The sequence below is a fragment of the Bombina bombina genome, unplaced genomic scaffold (genome assembly GCF_027579735.1).
Source record: "Bombina bombina isolate aBomBom1 unplaced genomic scaffold, aBomBom1.pri scaffold_666, whole genome shotgun sequence".
Classification (NCBI taxonomy): Eukaryota; Metazoa; Chordata; class Amphibia; order Anura; family Bombinatoridae; genus Bombina; species Bombina bombina.
In genome coordinates this window covers 33064-56352 of record NW_026511902.1, presented here as the reverse complement: position 1 = coordinate 56352, position 23289 = coordinate 33064, and positions in this window count along the sequence as shown.

Sequence of the window (23289 nt, the reverse complement as noted above, 5' to 3'; positions counted from 1 at the left end):
ATTTTGGGTACTGGCAGCCAGCACCCACTTTGCAACAAAACTTTTTTAAAAAAAAACAACACATTTTTTCTGTAGTGTAGCTGCCCCCCTCCATACCCCTTCCCCTCCCAGATCGCTTTTAAAAAGTATCCCCCCCCCCCTCCTCTGCCACCCACCACCCTCTCCCAGCACTTTTATTTTTGCATGTGGCTAGATTGCAGGCTTGCGCACACCCGACATTAAGAATGGCTGGCTGGAAGGAAGTTCCCCAGCGATGGGCCGCTCACCCGCCTCCCTGTAATGGCTTCCACCCACCAAGATCAGCACCATCGCTGGCCGATGCAGAGAGGGCCACAGATTGGCTCTCTCTGCATCGGTGTGCAAAAAAAGGTATTGCATTGATTCCTCAATATCGAGGCATCACGGCAATACCTTGAAAGCGATCAGGATCACTTCCAGCTGCTTAAAACCCCTGACGACGTACAGTTTTTGTATGACGTACCCTGTACGATGTGTGTCGTCAAGGGGCTAAAAGCCCAAGAGGAAGCCACCGCTCTAGTGGAATTAGCCGTTATTCTCTCAGGAGGACAATGTCCCGCTGTCTCGTAAGCTAAGTGGATGACACTTCATAACCAAAAAGATAGGGAAGTCGAAGAAGCCTTCTGCCCCTTACGCTTCCCCGAATAGACAACAAACAAAGAGGAAGATTGTCTAAACTCCTTAGTAGCCTGAAGATAGAACTTCAAGGTGCGAACCGCATTCCAAATTGTGAAGTAAGCGTTCCTTCGATGAAGAAGATTAGGACATAAGGAACCAAATCTCCTGATTGATGTTGTGATCTGACACAACCTTAGGACGAAAACCTAATTTAGTATGTAAAACTGCCTTATCTGCATGAAAAATCAGATAAGGGGGTCACATTGCAAAGCAGAGATCTCAGAAACTCTGCGCGCAGAGGCAATAGCCAATAAAAAGAGAACCTTCCAAGATAACAATTTAATGTCAACGGAATGCAGAGGCTCAAACGGGATCTGTTGCAAAACCCGAAGAACAAGATTTAGGCTCCAAGGAGGAGCCCCAGATCTAAACACAGGTCTAATCCTAATCAGAGCATTAACAAAGGACTGCACGTCCGGAAGCTCAGCCAGCCTCTTGTGCAGTAAAACTGGCAGTGCCAAAATCTGTCCCCTTATGGAACTAGCAGAAAGGCCCTTCTCCAGCCCATCCTGGAGAAAAGATAAGATCTTCGCAACCTTAACTCTTTGCCAGGAAAAACCACGCTTTTCACACCAGAATAAGTAGGTCCTCCACACCTTGTGGTAGATACGCCGAGTAACTGGTTTACGAGCTTTAATAAGAGTATCAATGACACTCTCAGAGAAACCTCTTTTGGCTAAGACTAAGCGCTCAATCTCCATGCCTCCGAGAATCTAGATTTTGAGGAACAAATGGACCTTGTATCAGCAGGTCTCTGTGACAAAGTAACTTCCACGGAGGAGATGAGGACATCCCCACTAGATCCTCAAACCACGTCCTTCGCGGCCACGATGGAGTAATCAAGATTACTGATACCCGCTCCTGCTTGATGCCGGCCACCACTCGAGGAAGAAGTGGTAATGGAGGAAAAAGATATGAGTTTGAACCTCCAGGGCACTGCTAGTGCATCTATTAGATCCGCTTGGGGATACCTCGACCCGTACCTGGGTAGCTTGGTATTGAGATGGGACGCCATGAGATCTATCTTCAGCATCCCCCACTTGCTGCATATCTCTGCAAACACCTCGGGATAGAGAGACCATTCCCCTGGATGGAAGGATTGCCAGCTGAGAAAATCCGCATCCCAGTTGTCCACACCCGGAATGTGGATCGCTGACAGCGAACAGCTGTGGGCCTCCACCCACTCCAGAATCTGAGATACTTCCTTCATCGCCAAGGAACTTCTCGTTCCCCCCCTGATGGTTGATGTAAGGCCACCAAGGTTATATTGTCTGATTGGAATCTGATAAACTGGGACAAACCCAGATGTGACCAAGGCCTTGAAGATTGCCCGTAGTTCCAAAATATTGATCAGGAGGAAAGACTCCTCCTGAGTCCACAACCACTGTGCCTTCCTGGAACCTCAAACAGCTCCCCATCCGGATAGGCTTGCGTCCGTAATCACAATCTCCCAGGATGGTCTTAAGAAGCATGTCCCTCGGGACAGATTATCTGGACATAGCCACCAAGAGAGAGATTCTCTCGACCGGCTGTCTAAAACAATCTGTTGAGACAGATCTGAATGATCATCGTTCCACTGCCTCAACATACACAGTTGTAAAGGTCTGAGACAGAACCTGGCAAAAGGAATTATGTCCATGCAGGACACCATGAGACCAATCACCTCCATACACTGAGCCACAGAGGGACTCAAGGCGGTCCGGAGAGCAAGACATGCTGAAGTTAGCTTGCACCGTCTCTGGTCTGTTAGAAATATCCTCATGGATATGGAGTCTATTATAGTACCCAAGAATTCCACCCTGATACTTGGGATAAGAGAACTCTTTTCCAAGTTAATCTTCCATCCATGTGATCGAAGAAGACTGAGAGGGGACTCCGAGAATTCTTACAAAAGGATGGTGCTTGCACCAGAATATCGTCCAAGTATGGGGCTTCTGCAGTACCCTGAGTTCTGGCAACAGCTAGAAGAGCCCCCAGAACCTTTGTAAAGATTCTTGGAGCAGTAGCTAGGCCAAACAGAAGGGCAATGAACTGGAAGTTCTGGTCCAGGAATGCACACCTCAGGAACTGAAAGTGTTTCCTGTGGATTGGAACATGAAGGTAAGCTTCCTTCAGATCTATAGTGGTCATAAACTGACCTTCCTGAATCAAAGGAAGAATGGACCTTATTGTCTCCATCTTGAAGGAAGGGACACTGAGAAATTTGATTAAACACTTTAGGTCCAGAATTGGGTGGAAAGTTCCCTCCTTCTTTGGGACCATGAAAAGGTTTGAATAAAACCCCAAACCTCGTTCTTTGATAGGCACCGGGACAACAACTCCTAACGAGGATAGATCCTGAACGCAGCCTAGAAAGGCATCCCTCTTTTCTGGTCTGGTAGGCAGATTCGAGAGAAGGAATTGAAGCCTATCTTGTATCCCTGAGATGCCCCCTACACAATCCCATCCCAGATCGGGGGCCGCCCGTTCATGCCGACTTGTTTTCAGCAGGCTTCTTGATTTGCTTGGATTTATTCCAGGACTGAGCCAGCTTCCAAGTACTCTTGGGTTGCTCAGGCATGGAGGTGGATTGTTGTTGTTGGGATTTGTCAGAACGAAAGGAACGAAAATTAGAAGATTTTCGTCCTTTAGACTTCTTCTTATCTTGCGGTAGAAAGGCACCCTTGCCTCCAGTAACCGTAAAAATAATGGAGTCCAGGCCTGGACCAAATAAAATCTTTCCCTTGAAGAGAAGAGAAAGGAGTCTGGAATTAGAAGTCATATCCACAGACCAAGACTTCAACCAGAGCGCCCGGCGGGCTAGGACCGCAAAGCCAGAGGCCTTTGCATTTAGGTGAATAATTTGCATGTTCGCATCACAGATAAAAGAATTAGCAATTCTCAGAGCTTTAATTTTGTCTTGATATATCCTCGAGGGGAGACTCCACCTCAATGAGTTCCGACAAAGAGTTGCACCAGTAGGTAGCCGCTCCGGCAACTGCAGCTGCTAGTTGAAACAAAAATCCTGTATGTTGAAACAGCTTTCTCAGAAAGGTTTCCATTTTCTTATCCATCGGCTCTCTGAACGAAGAACTATCCTCAAGAGGTATAGTAGTACGTTTAGCAAACGTAGAGATAGCACCATCCACCTTAGGAATGGAGCCCCACAAATCCAGTTGAGAGTCCAGGACCGGGAACAACTTTTTAAAAGTAGACGAAGGGAGAAAGGAAGAACCAACTCTTTCCCATTCATTCTTAATAATGTTCACCATCTTAACCGGCACAGGAAAAGTCAATGGAACTTTCCTGTCTTCGTAAACTCTGTCTAATTTAGGTATCAACGGGTTCTTCAGGCAGCGCGGCCTCTGGAACCTCTAACATAGACAAAACCTCCTTTAATAAAAAAACGCAAGTGCTCAATTTTAAATCTAAAGGACAGTTCCTCTGCAGCAGGAGGCTTAGACGCTAAGGACTCCAACACCTTTAACACTACAGAGGTTAACTCATCATCGGATAACTGGGACATAATAGCCAAATCCGATAAATATTTAGACGACTCTGGGTCAGGAGAGCTATGTTTAACCTTTCTCTTGCGTTTGTAACTGCGCGGCAAAGTCTGCAGGAAGAAGGCCCCCTCCGGATGGAGGATTAGATTTGCTACTGCATGTGCATGTGGAGTGGATAATGTAGCAAGGGTAGTAATCTCACGGGACGCCGAGTCCTGAGAGGTAGACGAGTCGGAGCGACTAAGAGCATTAGCAGGCTTGTCTCACTTCTTAGACTTTATAACGGTGTTAAGGCATGTGGAACATAATTGAGTGGGCGGGAAAACCACAGCCTCCTCACAATATAAACAGGTATGATTTAGTACAGGAGTACCTTTTAACATGTCAGAGTCCTCCATAGCTCAGGTTATACCCACAGAAGGACACACAAAGTTTTTTACTATAAAAAACTGCACCTTTATACTCCCAATGGCTGAGACACTTTACAGAGGAAACACTCTCCTCAGGTTCAAGTCTCAGCCGGAATGGAGGAAATGAATATAGACCACACCCGGTCACATGGAGTGCAAGACAGTACTTCCCCTGTTATTACAAGTACAGCAAGTAATAAGAGCTGTGCAAGACTTTCAAAAACGTGAAACTTAAAAACAAAAATTATGACTTGCCAGATAATTTCCTTTCCTTTGATACAGGGTGAGTCCACAGCTGCATTCATTACTTTTGGGAATACAGACTCCTGCCTCCAGAAGGAGGCAAAGACACCCCAGCCAAAGACTTAAATACCTTCCCCACCTCCCTCATCCCCCAGTCATTCTGCCGAGGGAACAAGGAACAGTAGGAGAAATATCAGGGTGAAAAAGGTGCCAGAAGAAAGCAATTTAAATTTAGGGCCGCCCTCCGGAGAGCACGGGCGGGAGCTGTGGACTCTCCCTGTATCGAAGGAAAGGATATTATCTGGTAAGTCATAATTTTAGTTTTCCTTCTAAATACAGTCCACAGCTGCATTCATTACTTTTGGGAAAACTACCCAAGCTATAGAGGACACTGAATGCTAACGGGGGGGGGGGGGGGAGTAACAATAAGGTGGTCCAATCTGAGGGCACCACAGCCTGAAAAAAATCCCATCTCCTGAAAACTGCTTCAACCAAAGCAAAAGCCCCAAAAAAGTTAGCAGGACCAAGTAACTGCCCAACAATTAGGACCGGAAGAGCTCACGTCAAGGACCACACATAATCACTGGTCCCAAAAAGAGCACACAAATCTCTGAGGAGACAAGAGTCCCACTGACTATGAGATCAGGCGAAGAAACACTCCTCCACGAACCCGACGAGGACAACCAAGACTCCCAACACCGTACACTTCCGTAGGAAGAAACCAGGAACAAAAGAATATGCTAAGAGGTCTGAAAGGACCTCGAGGTACAATCCCAGAAACAAAAGGGGAGAAAGTCCCTTGCAGAACCTAAAGAAAAAGTCTCCTTAGAAAGAAGACCCATAAGGCGGATTACCCGACTGCAAGAGATACTAGGACCTGGAGAGATATTCCAGAAACGTAACAGGTCAATGAATAGATAATTCAAGGACCATCTGCTGCATCGATACAAAAAAAACTATGGGCAGAAGCGACGGCTGAGCCCACCCGTAACCGCACGTCTGTTAGACAGCCAGGCTAACCCTCCTGGTAAGAACTAGCCGTCCTAACAAGAACCGGCTAAGAACCCTTTTTCTAGGACACACTGGAAGAACCAGAGAGAACCTCAAGAAGAAATATAAAATTAGAGAGTACCAACACCCCACCACCAAAACAGGGGGGGAAGGCTGTCAACCCAAAGGAGGGACCAGCTACAAGCTGAGGAAAGAACTGACACCTTTACAAAAAACTTCCTTTCACGATACATCAAAACACCAAGGGCGAAGACCCTGTCAAACTCCATAATAAGGAGCAACCCTAACGGAGAAGCCCAAGAACGAAAATGAGTCTTAGCACAAAAAAGGAGCAATCAGGTACCCTGATGCCTACCGCTGACAGACTGAATTAACCCAGAAGAGGTGACATAGTCGAAGGGAACAAGGAAGAATAAACTTCCCCAAAAAGATCGAGAGATCTACTTAAGAATTCTTGACCACGATCCCCTAAGGGCAAGAATAGGATAGGCACGAATGCCCAGAGAACCTAGATTGGATACCACCAAAAGTACAGATCCGTCAAAAGCACACACCAAAGGAGAGTTCGTCGACCTCCAGCTGAACTCTGAGTCAGAAAAAGGATCTACTTCAGAAAAAACCCAACTGGTAAAAACTCAGAAGACCAGGTCCTCAGAGTAGAAAGAGTGACTGAAGATTCCTAAGAGAAAACAGAAGGAATCCCAGAAGACACTCTCCCACTTCCATGGAAGTGGTAAGACAAACTGCCCCAGTAGACCAAAGAAAAGTTTCCCAGAATATGGAAAGATATACCGCATACTAAGCGACCGGTGCGGACTAACCATAAATCAATGAGAATCTGGAGATAGATAGCAACATGCCAACCCGAAAAACCAGACTGTTAACATCACCCACCCACAGTACCAACGAAGGACTGAAGGAAAAAAGCAGGGCAAGCCTATAGAGTATTTTACCTCAAATGGGCCTAGGAGACCCCCTGTCTGAAAATCAAACAGAATCAAGAACCACCCTGGAGTCTACCCCAGGAACTCCACTCCAAACTCAACTGGAAAGGACAAGAGAGATTTCTTAAAACTCCTAGTAGGCGATGGAGAAACCATAACCGCCAAAAATAGGAGCAACCAGAACCCAGAAAAACAGGATACTGTAAAAAAAACCTTAGATCCCATCCGTCGCCAAAACTTCTCTCAGAAGTACACACAGCCATTCTAAATTTTAAAGCAAAATTCACCTCCGTCGGAGTATCTGGGGTCTCTGACCCTAGAGGTAACACCTCTGAAGCCTCAGAGGATACCGCTTCCCGAGAAGACTGATCAGATACCAAAGTTCTTTTACATGCCGGACCTTGGGCAGGAGTACACAGATTAAGCCTTTGCTTGCACGTGGCAGGAAGATGCAAATGTGCTAAGGCCAGAGATATGGCCAATGCGAAACCATGTAGTAACCTCTGGTGGAAAAAGGCCTCCTTCCGGAGAAGTGGTAACGGTATACAGGGCAACCGCCTGTGTAGGATGTTAAGGAACGCAACTCATGGGATGCCGATTCCTCTGAGGCGGATGGCTCAGTAGTCTCTAACGTTCCAACATGGGAAGATGAAAACACTCTGTTGTGGCATACGGAACATAATTGAGAGGGCTGGGTTCCCCGGGCCACCTCACAATAAACACAGGTATCAAAATCTGAATCAGAGGAAACCCCCTCTAACATATCAGAATCCTCCATAACTCAACTAAGCAGATTATGGTCAAAAAATAACTGGCACCTTACACCCCCAATGGCTGGGGCACTCACCACCTCCTATGACACAGGTAGAGAAAATGGATCCTCTCCGCAGTCACACGGTCAGGAATACGGAAATGGGAAACAAAAACGTGACCGCACCCGGTCACATGGTGCAACGTACAGGATTCCTCCCGCTAAGAAAAGCGCGCCAGTTCATAAAACTGAGCAGCTCGAAAATAACCTGTACGTTCCGTATCAGCCTATGAGCTCCAAACGTCACTTACACATAAGCAGTCAAAATCACATAACAACCATGATTTAAGCCCCACTGTTCAATAATCCCCCTCCAGAGATATTAACCCTTGATTCCATAAAGATAAAGGAGTCCCACTGAGACCCTGTCTTCTAACGTTACAAGCATGTAAAAATTGAAACGATCTTACAGGAATCAATGCCGTGGAACAGCAACACGGTCCTTAAAGTTTGACAGATTGTAGCAGCGCCTCTGACATGGACTTGAGTGCATAAAAGCAGGCAGCGAAACTCGTCAACGCTGATTGCTTATGGAGCTGTTAATATGAGTCGGGATGGTTTTGCAGAAAGACTCTCCCTGCAACTCCGGACTCTAACTTTCATCAATGCTCTCACTGAGAGGCTGACAAGACTGCTTCAAATTCCAGTCCCATCTCGAAGAGACCCTTCATAAGGAATTACTCCAAAATCTTCCGACACTTCTCTGCCAACCTCCTGTGACGAAAGGCAAAGAATGACTGGGAGGTGGGGGAGGTATTTAAGCCTTTGGCTGGGGTGTCTTTGCCTCCTCCTGGTAGCCAGGTTCTGTATTCCCAAAAGTAATGAATGCAGCTGTGGACTCTCCCTGTATTTAGAAGGAATGTGAAACCTGTTTGTTCCAGCCAAAAACACACAGTCTATCAGCCCAGGAAAAATCACACAAAGCAACATGTAAATAATTAATACACTGATTAATTAACCCCAGCTGTTCAATAATCCCCCTTTAGAGGATATTAACCCTGGATCCTATCAAGGTATAAAGGAGCCACACTGTAACCCTGTTATAGCGTTTTATGTGTAAAAAATTGAAACAATCTTACCTCCAGGATCCATGCTGTGGAACAGAACACAGCCTCTCAAGTGTGACAGTCTTATAGCAGCGCTCCTGCCATGGACTTGAGTGTGAGAAAGCAGGCAGTGAAACTTGTCAACAATTATTGTTTAGGAGCTGTTAGCAGTAGTCTGGATGCTTTCGCAGAAAAACTTTTCCTGCATCTCCAGACTCTAACTTTTATCAATACTCTCACTAAGAGGTTGACACTAATACTTAAAACTCCAGTCCTATCTCGAACGGCAGATACCCTTTTCAGGAGTCTCTGAATCTTCTGACACTTCTCTGCCACCTCCTAATGTGACGAAAGGCAAAGAATGACTGGGGTAATGAGGAAGTGAGAGGGATATTTAAGCCTTTGGCTGGGGTATCTTTGCCTCCTCCTGGTGGCCAGGTGTTGTATTTCCCAACAGTAAGGAATGAAGCTGTGGATTCTTCCAATCTTAGCAAGGAAATAAGCTCATAAATCGAAGTAGTATGAATAGTGCTCTATCAATGTTATTGCACAATAGCGTTAATATTTTTGCGCTCCACTAGGCCCATATCTGATATAATCAATCTTCCCTTTAATTTTTTTGAGCAGTGTGCAAATATTTTTTCTATGCAATTTTGGGCCAAGTGATTAAAATGTGCATGCACTCTTCTTGAGTGTAGTCAAAAGTAGTAGTACTCTCACACATACAGAGAAACGCTCTCTCACACACACACAGAAACGCAGTCTCTCTCACAACAATATACTCTTTCAGGTACAGATGCTCTCTCCCACACACACACACACACACACAGATAAAGATATACTCTTTTATGGTGCAAGAGTCCATGATCCATTACTCCAGGGAAATACTTTTCCCTATCACTAGGAGGAGGCAAATATTCCCAAACCCCAAGAGCACTATAAAACCCTTCCCATCTCACGGGTACCTTAGCCTAAGGTATAGCCAAGCAAAGTGAGGTAGGAAAAAGCAATCAGAGGAATAAAAAAAAAAGGGGGAAAAAGATTTGCATAATAAAAACAAAATTTATGCTTACCTGATATATTTATTTATTTATGGATATGGTGAGTCCACAACGTCATCATTTACTGTTGGGAATACCACTCCGGGCCAGCAGGAGGAGGCAAAGAGCACCACAGCAAAGCTGTTAAGTATCACTTCCCTTCCCACAAACCCCAGTCATTCGACCGAAGGGTAATGGAAAAAGGAAATATACAAAGGTGTAGAGGTGCCTGGCGTTTAGTAAAAAATAACTGTCTTAAAACAAAGGGCGGGGTCATGGACTCACCATATCTGGAAATAAATAAATTTATCAGGCAAACATAAATTTTGTTTTCTTTCCAAAGATATGGTGAATCCACAATGTCATCATTTACTGTTGGGAACCAATACCCAAGCCAGAGTATACAGATGACTAGGGAGGGACAAGACAGGTAGACCTAAACAGAAGGCACCACCGCTTGAAGAACCTTTCTCCCAAAGGAAGCCTCAGCCGAGGCAAAAGTATCAAATTAGTAAAATTTAGAAAAAGAATTCAGAGGACCAAGCATGCAACCTTGCAAATCTAGTCCACAGAAGCTTCACATTTGAAAGCCCAAGAAGAGGGAACAGCCCATGTGGAAAGAGCTGTAATTTTCTCAGAAGGCTGCTGACCAGCAGTCTCATAAGTAAAACAATGAGAAGTAGCAGCAGCCCTCTGACCTATATGCTTTCCTGAGAACAAACAAACAGGGCAGAAGACTGGCGAAAATCCTTAGTCTCCTATAAGTAGAATTTTAGCGCACGCACAACATCCAAGTTGTGTAACAGACATTCCTTATGATAAGAAGTAATAGGCCAGAGAAAAAAAAACAACTATTTCCTAATTAATATTATTTTCCGAAACCACTTTAGGAGGAAAATTCAACTTAGAACTGCCTTATCAGCATGAAAGATAGGGTAATCCGAATCACACTGCAAGCCGAGAGTTTCGAGACTCTCCGAGTAGAAGAGATAGCAATAAGAAACAAAACCTTCCAAGATAGCAACTTAATATCTATGGAATGCAATGGCTCAAACGGAGCCTGCTGCAAAAGTAGACTACAGAGAGAGGCAAGAGGAAATAATCTTTGATTTTCTGACCTCTGACAGAAAATTTTCAGAAATAGGAAAACTAAAATAGTTGCTAATAAAACTACCCCTGTAGCTGGAACAAGGAAACTCATTTTCAGTCCATCCGTGGAAACAAAGAAAAGACAACAAGATCTCTGTATGAGAGTTTACTTGTTGTTGGCGCCTAAACCTTAAGTCCCCGAAACCTGATCACTGCCAAGATAGCCCACACAGGAAGTCGCAGCAAGGCCAAAGGGAAAAACCATCACCTTAAAGAAATTGAGCAAATCTCCGGAACTTGAAGATACGCGTCCCCCAGGTCTATGGTCATCTTGAACTGACCCTCTTGGACCAAAGGAAAAATGAAACCAAAGGTTTCAATTATGAAGGACGGTACCCTGAAAAAACTTGTTGAGACACTTGAGGTCTAGAATAGGACGAAAAATTCCCACTGTTTCAGGAACCATGAACAGAAATTAATAGAATCCTAGACTCTGCTCCCTTACAGGAACTGGAACTAGGAAGAAAGGAACTAAACACAATTCAAAAATGCCTCTCTGTTATGGTCTGCAGATAAAAGAGAGAGGTGAAACCTGCATCTGGGAGGAAAAGCAAGAATTCTATTTAGTAACCCTGAAATACTATGTCCTCAGTCTATCTGGGACATCTCGTATCCACGTTTGAAGAAAAAACAGAGATTCAGCCTCCCACTTGATCCGATCCCGGATCGGGGGCAAACTCTTTATGCTGATTTATGTTGACTCAGCTGCAGGGTTCTATACTGACGTCCTTTAGGTCTATTTTTCTTGTCTTCTAGTAGAAAAGACACTTCTCCACCCGTATATCAGAATATTCCTGTCAAATCAGGACCAAACAAGATCTTACCCTTGTAAGGAATCGCCAGAAACCTGGACTCATGGGAAGAAACCACTGACCAAGAAAATAGCCACAACGCCCTGTGGGCTAGCACAGGGAGACCAGATATCATGGCTTCCGGCTTAATGACTTAATGCCACAGATACCGCAGAAGATACCTTGGTAGCAAATTCTCCAGGCAAATAACTCATCCAGGAGATTGAGAGGAACCGCAGGGCACTGCATGTGACACCATAAAGGCTTGGGACGATTGAGGAGAAAGCTGTGGCATTGCCTAAACAGCATCAACCTTAGAGACAATGGGCTCAGTGGGCAACAATCTATATTATAATTAAACAGTTAAAATTAATCATATAGCACTGAACTGCATATGCAAAACAAAAAGTGCTTCAGGATATAACATGCGGTCTTAGAACAGAATGTCTTATCCATGTTTGAAAAACAAAGAAATTGTGCCTTAATACATAACACTATTTCATGATAGAACATAAACATAAATTTAAATTATTATGTACTGTCACTTTAAAAAACAGTACCCCAGGCACAATAAATATCATCTGAACAATTAATATGTATGTCTTATGAATGATTTATTGAAAGTACTATTTAGTATGCAAGATCAAAGATTTCTTGACTTGTCACTCTTCTTTAAACATAAACGTTCTCTCAAGTTGCAGCGGTTCCTCCTTTACTGCTATCAGTAACAACAACAACCGAACCGAGCAAAAAGGCGGCAGAGCTCCCTGCCGAACTCACACAGACAATAACATTTTCTTCAGCCGTGAGAACGCCGCTCAGTTTAAACTTAGAACAGAAACAGAGAGGCGTGTCACTTAACACACTAGCAAGCTACTTGGCTAGTCATAGTTCTCAGAGAGAAAGAAGCGCGCGATTCTCAGCATCTCCCCGCCAAGAAGAAACTACGCAATAAAAGAAACATGTCTACCAGACATGACTTTCCCCCGCTAATGGAAGTGCAGTTGAGCCCAAGGTTCTGTTCGCCATAAACCCTTACCGGGTACAATCAGATAAGACACCCGCGCATGTACCTCTTATGGTCTCAAAGTTTGCACATCCAAACATCAAAAGACAACCCCGCTCTAAATAAGTCTGAGAGCGAACTAGCCCACTTGTTAAATCCGTGTCACTTAACACAGCAACATACAGCCCACAGTTAATAAAAAGGGGAAATAACTTCTTAATAGCAAAAATTATAATCCCTGTCTTTTATCACAAATCAGTGCCTGCTCCCTGCCCTTTAAAATATCCTGCATAAAGGATATATATGTCCCAAAACGATGCAGCCAATTAGTTTAAAATCTTAAGTGCCATATCTCCACCCTAGAAGATAGAAAGGCACTTACCTGCATCTAGGGGGTCAGCTTACCCGGGTGAAAGGAAGCCACTCCTCACAGAGACCTGTAGAAAAAAGAAAGAACAGAGTAAACCTACTCTGGCTTTCTATACCATGGGAAGCAACATGTTAGGAAAATGCAGTGAAGCCCACTTCACAAGTTCCTAACTGCTTTAAAGCCACCACTGCCTGAAGAGACTAATGTGGAGTACAGCTAGACCCAATCTTGAAAGAAAAGATCAGAGCAAACCTACTCTGGCTTTCAAAATAATAAAATCTTGATTGAAGTGAAATTAATTTAATCTTCTTCAAACACCAAAACTTCACCTCCTCCATGCACCAAGACGAAGAGAATGACTGGGGAAGTGATACTTAATCGCTTTCCTGTGGTGCTCTTTGCCTCCTCCTGCTGGCCAGGAGTGGTATTCCCAACAGTAAATGATGAAGTTGTGGACTCACCATATCTTAGGAAAGAAAAAAAACATTGGGTGGTGTCTTGTGGACTCTCACCACCATGAAAGATGTTAATATATCATGTAAGCATAAATTTTGTTTTCTTTCATAAAGGTGGTGACACAAAGAGTGGGATTTAAAAACATATTTTTCCACTCAAAAACTAAAATCCACAAAAACCCCAAAAATGCTTTTTTTTTTTTTTTTTTTTAAACCCACTTACAATTTAATCAATCAGATAAAAATAAATCGGGGTGAAACTGCCCTGGAGGACTTTCCTACCAAAGGCTGCCTCAGAAGAAGCAAAAACATCAAAATGGTAGAATTTAGTAAAAGTATGCAAAGAAGACCAAGTAGCTGCCTTGCAAATTTGATCAACTGAAGCCTCATTCATAGAAGCGCAAGAAGTAGAATGAGCAGTAATCTGTTTCGGTGGACCTCCCTCCAAGTAAGTCTTATGAATCAAAAGTTTCAACCAAGAGGCCAAAGAAACAGCAGAACTATAACCAGTAAAATTAAGAAACCAGAAGTTTGTCTGAAATCCTTAGTAGCATCAATGTAATACTTCAATTCTCTAACAACATCCAAAGTATGCAAATGTCTCTGAAGCATTCTTGGGATAATGAAACAAAGAAGGGACAACAATATTCCTACTGATATTGTCTGAAGACAGAAATTTGGGCAAGAAATCACATTTATTCCTTAAGACTGCCTTTTTTCTGATGAAGAGCAGACAATTCGGCAACTCTTCCAGCAAAAGAGATAGCCAAAAGGAACAAAACCTTCCAAGAAAACTGCTTAATATTCACTTTATGCAATGGCCTCTATTTATCAAGGTCTGTCGGACCTGATCCGACAGTGCGGATCAGGTCCATCAGACCTCGCTGAATACGGCGAGCAGTACGCTTGCCATATTCAGCATTGCACCAGCAGCTCACAAGAGCTGCTGGTGCAACGCCGCCCCCTGCAGACTCGCGGCCAATAGGCCACCAGCAGGGGGGTGCCAATCAACCTGATCGTACTCGATCGGGTTGATTTCCGGCGATGTCTGTCCGCCTGCTCAGAGCAGGCAGACAGGTTATGGAGCAGCGATCTTTGTGACCGCTGCTTCATAACTGCTGTTTCTGGCGAGCCTGCAGGCTCGCCAGTTACACGGGACATCAAGCTCCATTCGGAGCTTGATAAATATGCCCCATAGGCTCAAAAGGAGGAGCCTATAAAGCTTTTCACATTAAGTTAAGACTCCAGCGAGGAGAAATGGCTTGATTACAGGCTAAGTTAGTGACAAAGCCTCAAACCCATGAATGTCAGGAAGATCAGCAATCTTCCTATTAAACAAAACTAAAAGAGCATAAATCTGCCCTTTCAAAGAGCTGGCAGATAGGCCATTATCCAAATCATCCTGTAAGAACTACAACATTTTAGGAATTCTAAACGATTACCAGGGAAAAAAATGATCTATACACCACACAATAAGCCTTCCGGACCTTATGATAAATCCTTCTAGTCACTGGCTTATGAGCCTGGATTAAAGTTTAAATTACAGAATCTGAGAAACCCCTGTGTTTAAAGGGACATTATACACTCATTTTTTCCTTGCATAAATGTTTTGTAGATGATCTATTTATATAGCCCATAAAGTTTTTTGTTTTTTTTCAAATGTATAGTTTTGCTTATTTTTAAATAAAATTGCTCTGATTTTCAGACTCCTAACCAAGCCCCAAAGTTTTATGAGAATACAGTCAGCTACCTACTCCAGCTTGCTCCTGTTTGTGTAAAGGGCCTTTTCATATGCAAAAGAAGGGGTAGGGGGAGTGTCTTATTTCCCACTTGCAGTGGGCTTTCCAATTACCTTTTCAACAGAGCTAAACTGAGAGCTTCTAAGTAGGTTTATTAACAGTTTTATACTGGATTTTTATATCAGTATCTGTGCATCTTATTCTTTATAGTAGTGTCTATTACATGCAGTTATATGAAAATTGGTGTATACTGTCCCTTTAAAGGGCCAGTAACCCCACCAAATAATAAGCATTCTTGAAACCCAAAAGATTTTCACTGGCAGAATCATTAGAACACTGTGCACTGCAGAAAGACTAGCTAATCAGTAAGAAGTAGCAACAGCTACATCAGCAAGAGATAACAGGCCTAAACAAATACCCTACTTGTAGAAAGGCTCCTTAAAAGAAGTGCTCTCTTCCAATTCAGAGTAGAAATGGCCCCATCTGCCTTACGGACAGTTCCCCACAGTTCAATATTAGAAGCAGGTAGACGATATAACTTCTTAAAGGGACACTGAACCCAAATTTTTTATTTCATGATTCAGATAGAGCATACAATTTTAAGCAATTTTCTAATTCACTCCTATTATCATTTTTTCTTTGTTCTCTTGATATCTTTATTTGAAAAAGAAGGCATTTAAGCTTTTTTTTTTATTCAGACTCTGGACAGCACTTTTTTATTGGTGGATGAATTTATCCATGAATCAGCAAGGACAACCCAGGTTGTTCACCAAAAATGGGCTGGCAGCTAAACTTATATTCTTGCATTCCAAATAAAGATTCCAAGAGAATAAAGAACATTTGTTAATATGAGTAAATTAGAAAGTTGCTTAAAATGTCATGCTCTATCTGAATCACGAAAGAAAAAATTTGGGTTCAGTGTCCCTTTAAACCTTGCAAATAATTTCCTGGTTAACAACATTCCTTAGAAACTATCTCAGAGGCAGCATGTTGAATAGGAAACTGAATGTAAACAATTAGAAGGCTTATCCTCAGAACCCTTGGAGTCGTTAATCCCTTTTCAAAGAGAACGGATATGTTTAACTTTAAATAATGAAGAGGATGTATCAGGTTAAACATCAGAGGAGGATTCCTCATCATCAGAGGAAACGTCCCCCTCTAAAGAAACAATAGTATTCCTGGCCTCAGGAGACATAGCACTGGTGGAAGGTAAATTCTGAACTAACCTTTTACGCTTACTTGAAGGCGGGAGAGCTGCCAACACTTCATAAACTGCAGATTTGATGAGGTTTTTCACACCCAGAGCAAAATCTATAGAGCTCCACTGTAAAGAACAAACAGAAGGAGCAGTAATACCTATAGAAGCAGCGTTAGGTTCATCTGAATGCATTACCATATTTAAACATGAGTGACATAAATAAGCTGGAGGAGAAACATCAGCCTTTTTACAACACACTTCATTTTGGTAGAAAGGTGTTCAGGGGACAGAATAAGAAAGCTCCATTATAGCATTGAGCTACAATAGCATAAACATTTATATACAAAAAGAAAAAAGAAAGAGATATCCACAGTATTAATGGATATCAAAGAATGACAAGGCTGCACTCAAAAATCCTTATTCAAAAAGTGTTTATTTACACCTCTTCACATATCCCAAAAACCCAAAATAACCCCCAAAGTGCAAACACAAAATATAAACATTTAGAGCCAATTCATACAATCCTAAATTATTCCCATATAATAATTGATCAAGGCAGGAAAAATGAAGGAGCCAAAAATTGAGCACATAGGTGTTAAAACACGCTAAAAAAAGCTCAGTTGGTAAACGTTCAGCAACAGTTCCTTTATGTATCCAGATTGAAACAAGCAAGGCTGACGTGCGGTAAAAAAAATCAAACTAAATGCACCAAAAAATCCAATGTGCGCAAAATATTTTTCAAAGGAGAATAATATATAGAATCTGGTCCAATGCTGTATATATAAATTAATATATAACTGTAATTACCCACATAAGGATATTGAGTATCATATGGAAAAAAATATATACTTACCAAGAGGCCAGTTGCAAGCCAAACCAGTACTGCAACATATCAGCAGAGTTTATGGAATAGGAGTGTATTGTAGAACCATAGAAAGAAGCAAAAGACAAGTCCCTGCGACCATTTATGGAAGGTATGTGACAACTTTTCCCATGAGGTGAGAAAAAAAGCCACTAACCATACCCCATATAAATCTCCCTGACCATCTCAATGAAGAATCATATGCACATCTTCATTCTTCACCTTCCTCCAGCAGAGGCAAAGACAAGACTGAGGTACCTGTTAGGTTGGAGGGGTTATATAGAGCTCTTGGGGTTTGGGAATCTTTGCCTCCTCCTAGTGGTAAGGAAGAGTAATTCCCAGGAGTAATGGATCTTGGAATCTCACAACCTGTATGAAAGAAACAATTCTGTGAAATCCATATGAGAAGGTATAGGTAGGGGTCAACAGGTGTCAGCCTTCTAAAGAACAGTTATATAAAAACAATTCACAGGTGACTGCTAAAGCTATCATATTTCATATTAATTTACAATACCAAATTATTTACGTCATGGAGGGTGATGAGGGCAGTCATGTTAACACAACCTTTTCAAATGTATAATGTTAACATATTCATGTTAGCAGTTCAGTATTAAAACATTTGCGCTAGGGCAGCTGAATTTGTTTCGATCCAAATTTGATACTACATACTATTTTCTAACGGCTAGATTACGAGTTTTGAGTTATGAGTAAAAAAGCAGCGTTAAGCCTCATAACGCTGCTTTTTTACTACCGCTGCTATTACGAGTTGTGTAGGTACAGCTGTCCTGCACACTTTTTTTGGCCGTACCGCAAATCAACTTACGCAATTTGCGTAAAGTCTTTTTTCAATGGGACTTCCATAGCGCCGGTATTACAAGCTTTTTTTTTTTTTAGACCAAAAAGTGAGCAGTACAGCCTATCCCGCAAGATTCGTAACGCATTCTAAAGTCAGTATTTATGAGTCTTACACTACAAAGCTGTAGCATAAAACTCATAACTAAAGTGCTAAAAAGTACACTAACATCCATAAACTACCTATTAACCCCTAAACTGAGGCCCTCCCGCATCGCAAACACTAAAATAAAATTATTAACCCCTAATCTGCCGCTCCGGACATCGCCGCCACTATAATAAACATATTAACCCCTAAACTGCCCCACTCCCGTATCGTAAACACTAGTTAAATATTATTAACCCCTAATCTGCTGTCCCTAACATCGCCGTCACCTACCTACATTTATTAACCCCTAATCTGCCTTCCCCAACGTCGCCGCCACTATACTAAATGTATCAACCCCTAAACCTAAGTCTAACCCTAACTTAAATATAATTAAAATAAATCTAACTAAAAACCTACAATTAATAACTAAATAATTCCTATTTAAAACGAAATACTTACCTGTAAAATAAACCCTAAGCTAGCTACAATATAACTAATAGTTGCATTGTAGCTAGCTTAGGGTTTATTTTTATTTTACAGGCAAGTTTGTATTTATTTTAACTAGGTAGCATAGTTACTAAATAGTTATTAACTATTTACTAACTACCTAGTTAAAATAAATACAAATGTACCTGTAAAATAAAACCTAACCTAAGTTACACTAACACCTAACACTACACTACAATTAAATAAATTACCTAAATTAAATACAATTAACTAAATTAAATACAATTACCTAAATTTAAAAAAAACACTAAATTACACAAAATAAAAAACAAATTACAAGATATTTAAATTAATTACACCTAATCTAATAGCCCTATCAAAATAAAAAAGCCCCCCCAAAATAAAAAAAAAACCTAGCCTAAACTAAACTACCAATTGCCCTTAAAAGGGCCTTTTGCGGGGCATTGCCCCAAAGAAATCAGCTCTTTTACCTGTAAAGAAAAATACAAACATCCCCCAACAGTAAAACCCACCACCCATACAACCAATCCCCCAAATAAAACCCTAACTAAAAAAACCTAAGCTCCCCATTACCCTGAAAAAGGCATTTGGATGGGCATTGCCCTTAAAAGGGCATTTAGCTCTATTGCAGCCCAAAGCCCTAACCTAAAAATAAAACCCACCCAATAAACCCTTAAAAACCTAACACTAACTCCTGAAGATCCACTTACAGTTTTGAAGAGCCGACATCCATCCTCAACAAAGCCAGGAGAAGTCCTCATCGAATCGAAAGAAGTCCTCAACGAAGCCGGGAGAAGTCTTCATCCAGACGGCATCTTCTATCTTCATCCATCCGGCGCGGAGCGGGCCCATCTTCAAGACATCCGGTGCGGAGCATCCTCTTCTGCCGACGACTACCCAACGAATGAAGGTTCCTTTAAGTGACATCATCCAAGATGGCCTCCCTTAGATTCCGATTGGCTGTTCCAATCAGTCAATAGAATGCGAGCTCAATCCTATTGGCTGATTGGATCAGCCAAAAGGATTGAAGTTCAATCCTATTAGCTGATTGCATCAGCCAACAGGATTTTTTCAACCTTAAAGGGACAGTCTACACCAGAATTTTTATTGTTTTAAAAGATAGATAATCCCTTTATTATCCATTCCCCGTTTTTGCATAACCAACACAGTTATATTAATATATGTTTTACCTCTGTGATTACCTTGTATCTAAGCCTTTGCAGACAGCCTCCTTATCTAAGTGCCTTTGACAGACATGCAGTGTAGTCAATCAGTGAAGACTCCTAAATAACTTCACGGGAGTGAGCACAATGTTATCTATATGACACGTGAACTAGCACAGTCTAACTGTAAAAACTTTCAAAATGCTCTGAGCTAGGAGGCGGTTTTCAACTGTTTAGAAATCAGTTTGAGCCTAGCTAGGTTTAGCTTTTCAAAAATACCACCAAGGGAACAAAACAAATTTGATGATAAAAGTAAATTGGAAAGTTGTTTAAAATTGCATGCCCTATCTGAATCATGAAAGTTTAGTTTTGACTTTACTGTCCCTTTAATTCCGATTGGCTGATAGAATTCTATCAGCCAATCGGAATCTAAGAGACGTCATCTTGGATGACATCACTTAAAGGAACCTTCATTCGTCGGGTAGTCGTCGGCAGAAGAGGATGCTCCCCAATGGATGTCTTGAAGATGGACCTGCTCCGCGCCGGATGGATGAAGATAGAAGATGCCGTCTGGATGAAGACTTCTGCCCGTCTGGAGGACCACTTCTCCCGGCTTGGATGAAGACTTCTCCCGGCTTTGTTGAGGACTTCTTTCCACTTCGATGACGACTTCTCCCGGCTTTGTTGAGAATGGATGTTGGCTCTTCAAAACTGTAAGTGGATCTTCAGGGGGTTAGTGTTAGGTTTTTTTAAGGGTTTATTGGGTGGGTTTTATTTTTAGGTTAGGGCTTTGGGCTGCAATAGAGCTAAATGCCCCTTTAAGGGCAATGCCCATCCAAATGCCCTTTTAAGGGCAATGGGGAGCTTAGGTTTTTTTAGTTAGAGTTTTATTTGGGGGATTGGTTGTGTGGGTGGTGGGTTTTACTGTTAGGGGGTTGTTTGTATTTTTTTTTTTAAAGGTACAAGAGCTGATTTCTTTGGGGCAATGCCCCACAAAAGGCCCTTTTAAGGGCTTTTGGCAGTTTAGTTTAGGCTATGGTTTTTTTTTATTTGGGGGGGGGGCTTTTTTATTTTGATAGGTCTATTAGATTAGGTGTAATTAGTTTAAATATCTTGTAATTTGTTTTTTATTTTGTGTAATTTAGTGTTTGTTTGTTTTTTGTATTTTAGGTAATTGTATTTAATTTAGTTAATTGTATTTCATTTAGGTAATTTATTTAATTGTAGTGTAAGGTTAGGTGTTAGTGTAACTTAGGTTAGGTTTTATTTTACAGGTAAATTTGTATTTATTTTAACTAGGTAGTTAGTAAATAGTTAATAACTATTTAGTAACTATTCAACCTAGTTAAAATAAATACAAACTTAGCTGTAAAATAAAAATAAACCCTAAGCTAGCTACAATGTAACTATTAGTTATATTGTAGCTAACTAGGGTTTATTTTACAGGTAAGTATTTCGTTTTAAATAGGAATTATTTAGGTAATGATAGTAAGTTTTATTTAGATTTATTTTAATTATATTTAAGTTAGGGGGTGTTAGGGTTAGACTTAGGTTTAGGGGTTAATAAATATAGTATAGTGGCGGCGACGTTGGGGCGGCAGATTAGGGGTTAATAATTGTAGGTAGGTGGCGGCTATGTTAGGGGCGGCAGATTAGGGGTTAATAATATTTAACTGTCTGTGATGCAGGAGTGCGGCGGTTTAGGGGTTAATATGTTTATTATAGTGGTGGCGATGTCCGGAGTGGCAGATTAGGGGTTAATAAGTATAATGTAGGTATCGGCGATGTCGGGGGCGGCAGATTAGGGGTTAATAAGTGTAAGATTAGGGGTGTTTAGACTCGGGGTTCATGTTAGGGTATAAACATATAATGTGTTTCCCAATAGGAATCAATAGGGCTGCGTTACGGAGCTTTACGCTGCTTTTTTGCAGGTGTTAGACTTTTTCTTAGCCGGCTCTCCCCATTGATGTCTATGGGGAAATCGTGCACGAGCACGTACAACCAGCTAACCACTGACTTAAGCAGCTCTGGTATTGGAGTGCGGTATGGAGCACAATTTTGCTCTACGCTCACTTCTTGCCTTTTGACGCCGGGTTTATAAAAACCTGTAATGCCAGCGCTGTAGGTAAGTGATCGGTGACAATAACGTGCAAGTTAGCACCGCACCCCTCATACCGCAAAACTCGTAATCTGGCCGTAAGATTGCTGGGGTTTTTTTGCAAACTGGGGCTTTGCATCAGTGCACATTGCTTTATACTGGGGTATTTATTGTTTCCATCTTTTCCTAAACGGAGAGTGAACAAATCAAAACCCAAACGTTAATTAAACATTTAAGAATCAACAATACGGCCACTTACAGGTCATTCAGTAATCTACATTTATGATATCTAACCTGCAAAAGAGGCAAACTGTTCATTCAGCTGCCTCTTATCCAACAGACTGATCTCCTTATTTTAGATATCTCAATCAAAAGCACCAAAACTGATATTTATGCACACTTACCATGACCAACATGAAACCAAAGATGCAGATACAGCTCCACTTGGAAAATGCTTGTGCGCTAGCCTGAAAAAGCGCACACCATCGAGGGGAACGGTGGATATCACCCTGCTTATTTATTTGGATTCTTTTGCTATTGATTTACAACTTATTGCCATATCTGTAGGTTTCTCCCATTTCCGCACACTATGGGGCCAATTTATCATAGTGCGAGCGGACATGATACGATGTAGCGTATCATGTCCGCCGCACATCAATAAATGCCGACAGAGTATATCATTACACAAGCAGTTCTTGTGAATTGCTTGTGCAATCCCACCCCCTGGAGATTCGCAGGGGGTGTCAATCAACCCTATCGTATTCGAACAGGTTGATTTCTATCTGCTGCCTCAGAGCAGGCGGACAAGTTATGGAGCAGTGGTCTTTATAACGCTGCTTCATAACGTCTGTTTCCGGCGAGCCTAAAGGAGCTTGATAATTCTGAGCTTGATCATTCGGAGCTTGATCATTCGGCCCCTAAACATTCTCATACCATCTACATTTTACTGGTAATCTAATCCAAAAAGTGTTTAGTAAAAATACTTTGCAATGTACGTGTTTTGCTTCTTGTAATTAACATTTTTTTTTCTATTTCCCTTGAGATCTTGAGGTGCATATTATAGACTTCAGAGGTCTAACCCTGCTACATTTTACACAGTGATTGCTTGATCAGTGCATGCCACAGCAGAGATAAGTATTTTTAAAGAGTAGGACCCATGACTGCAAATCTATGCAACTTTTTCTTTAAAAAATTACATTTTAAGAAATGCCTTTAAAACATTTATATTCAAATCCTATGCAATGCTTAAAGGGACAGTAAAATCATAATTAGACATTCATGATTTAGACAGAGCATACAATTTTTTAACAACTTTCCAATTTACTTCTATTATTTAATTGGTTTCCTTCTCTTGTTATCCTTTG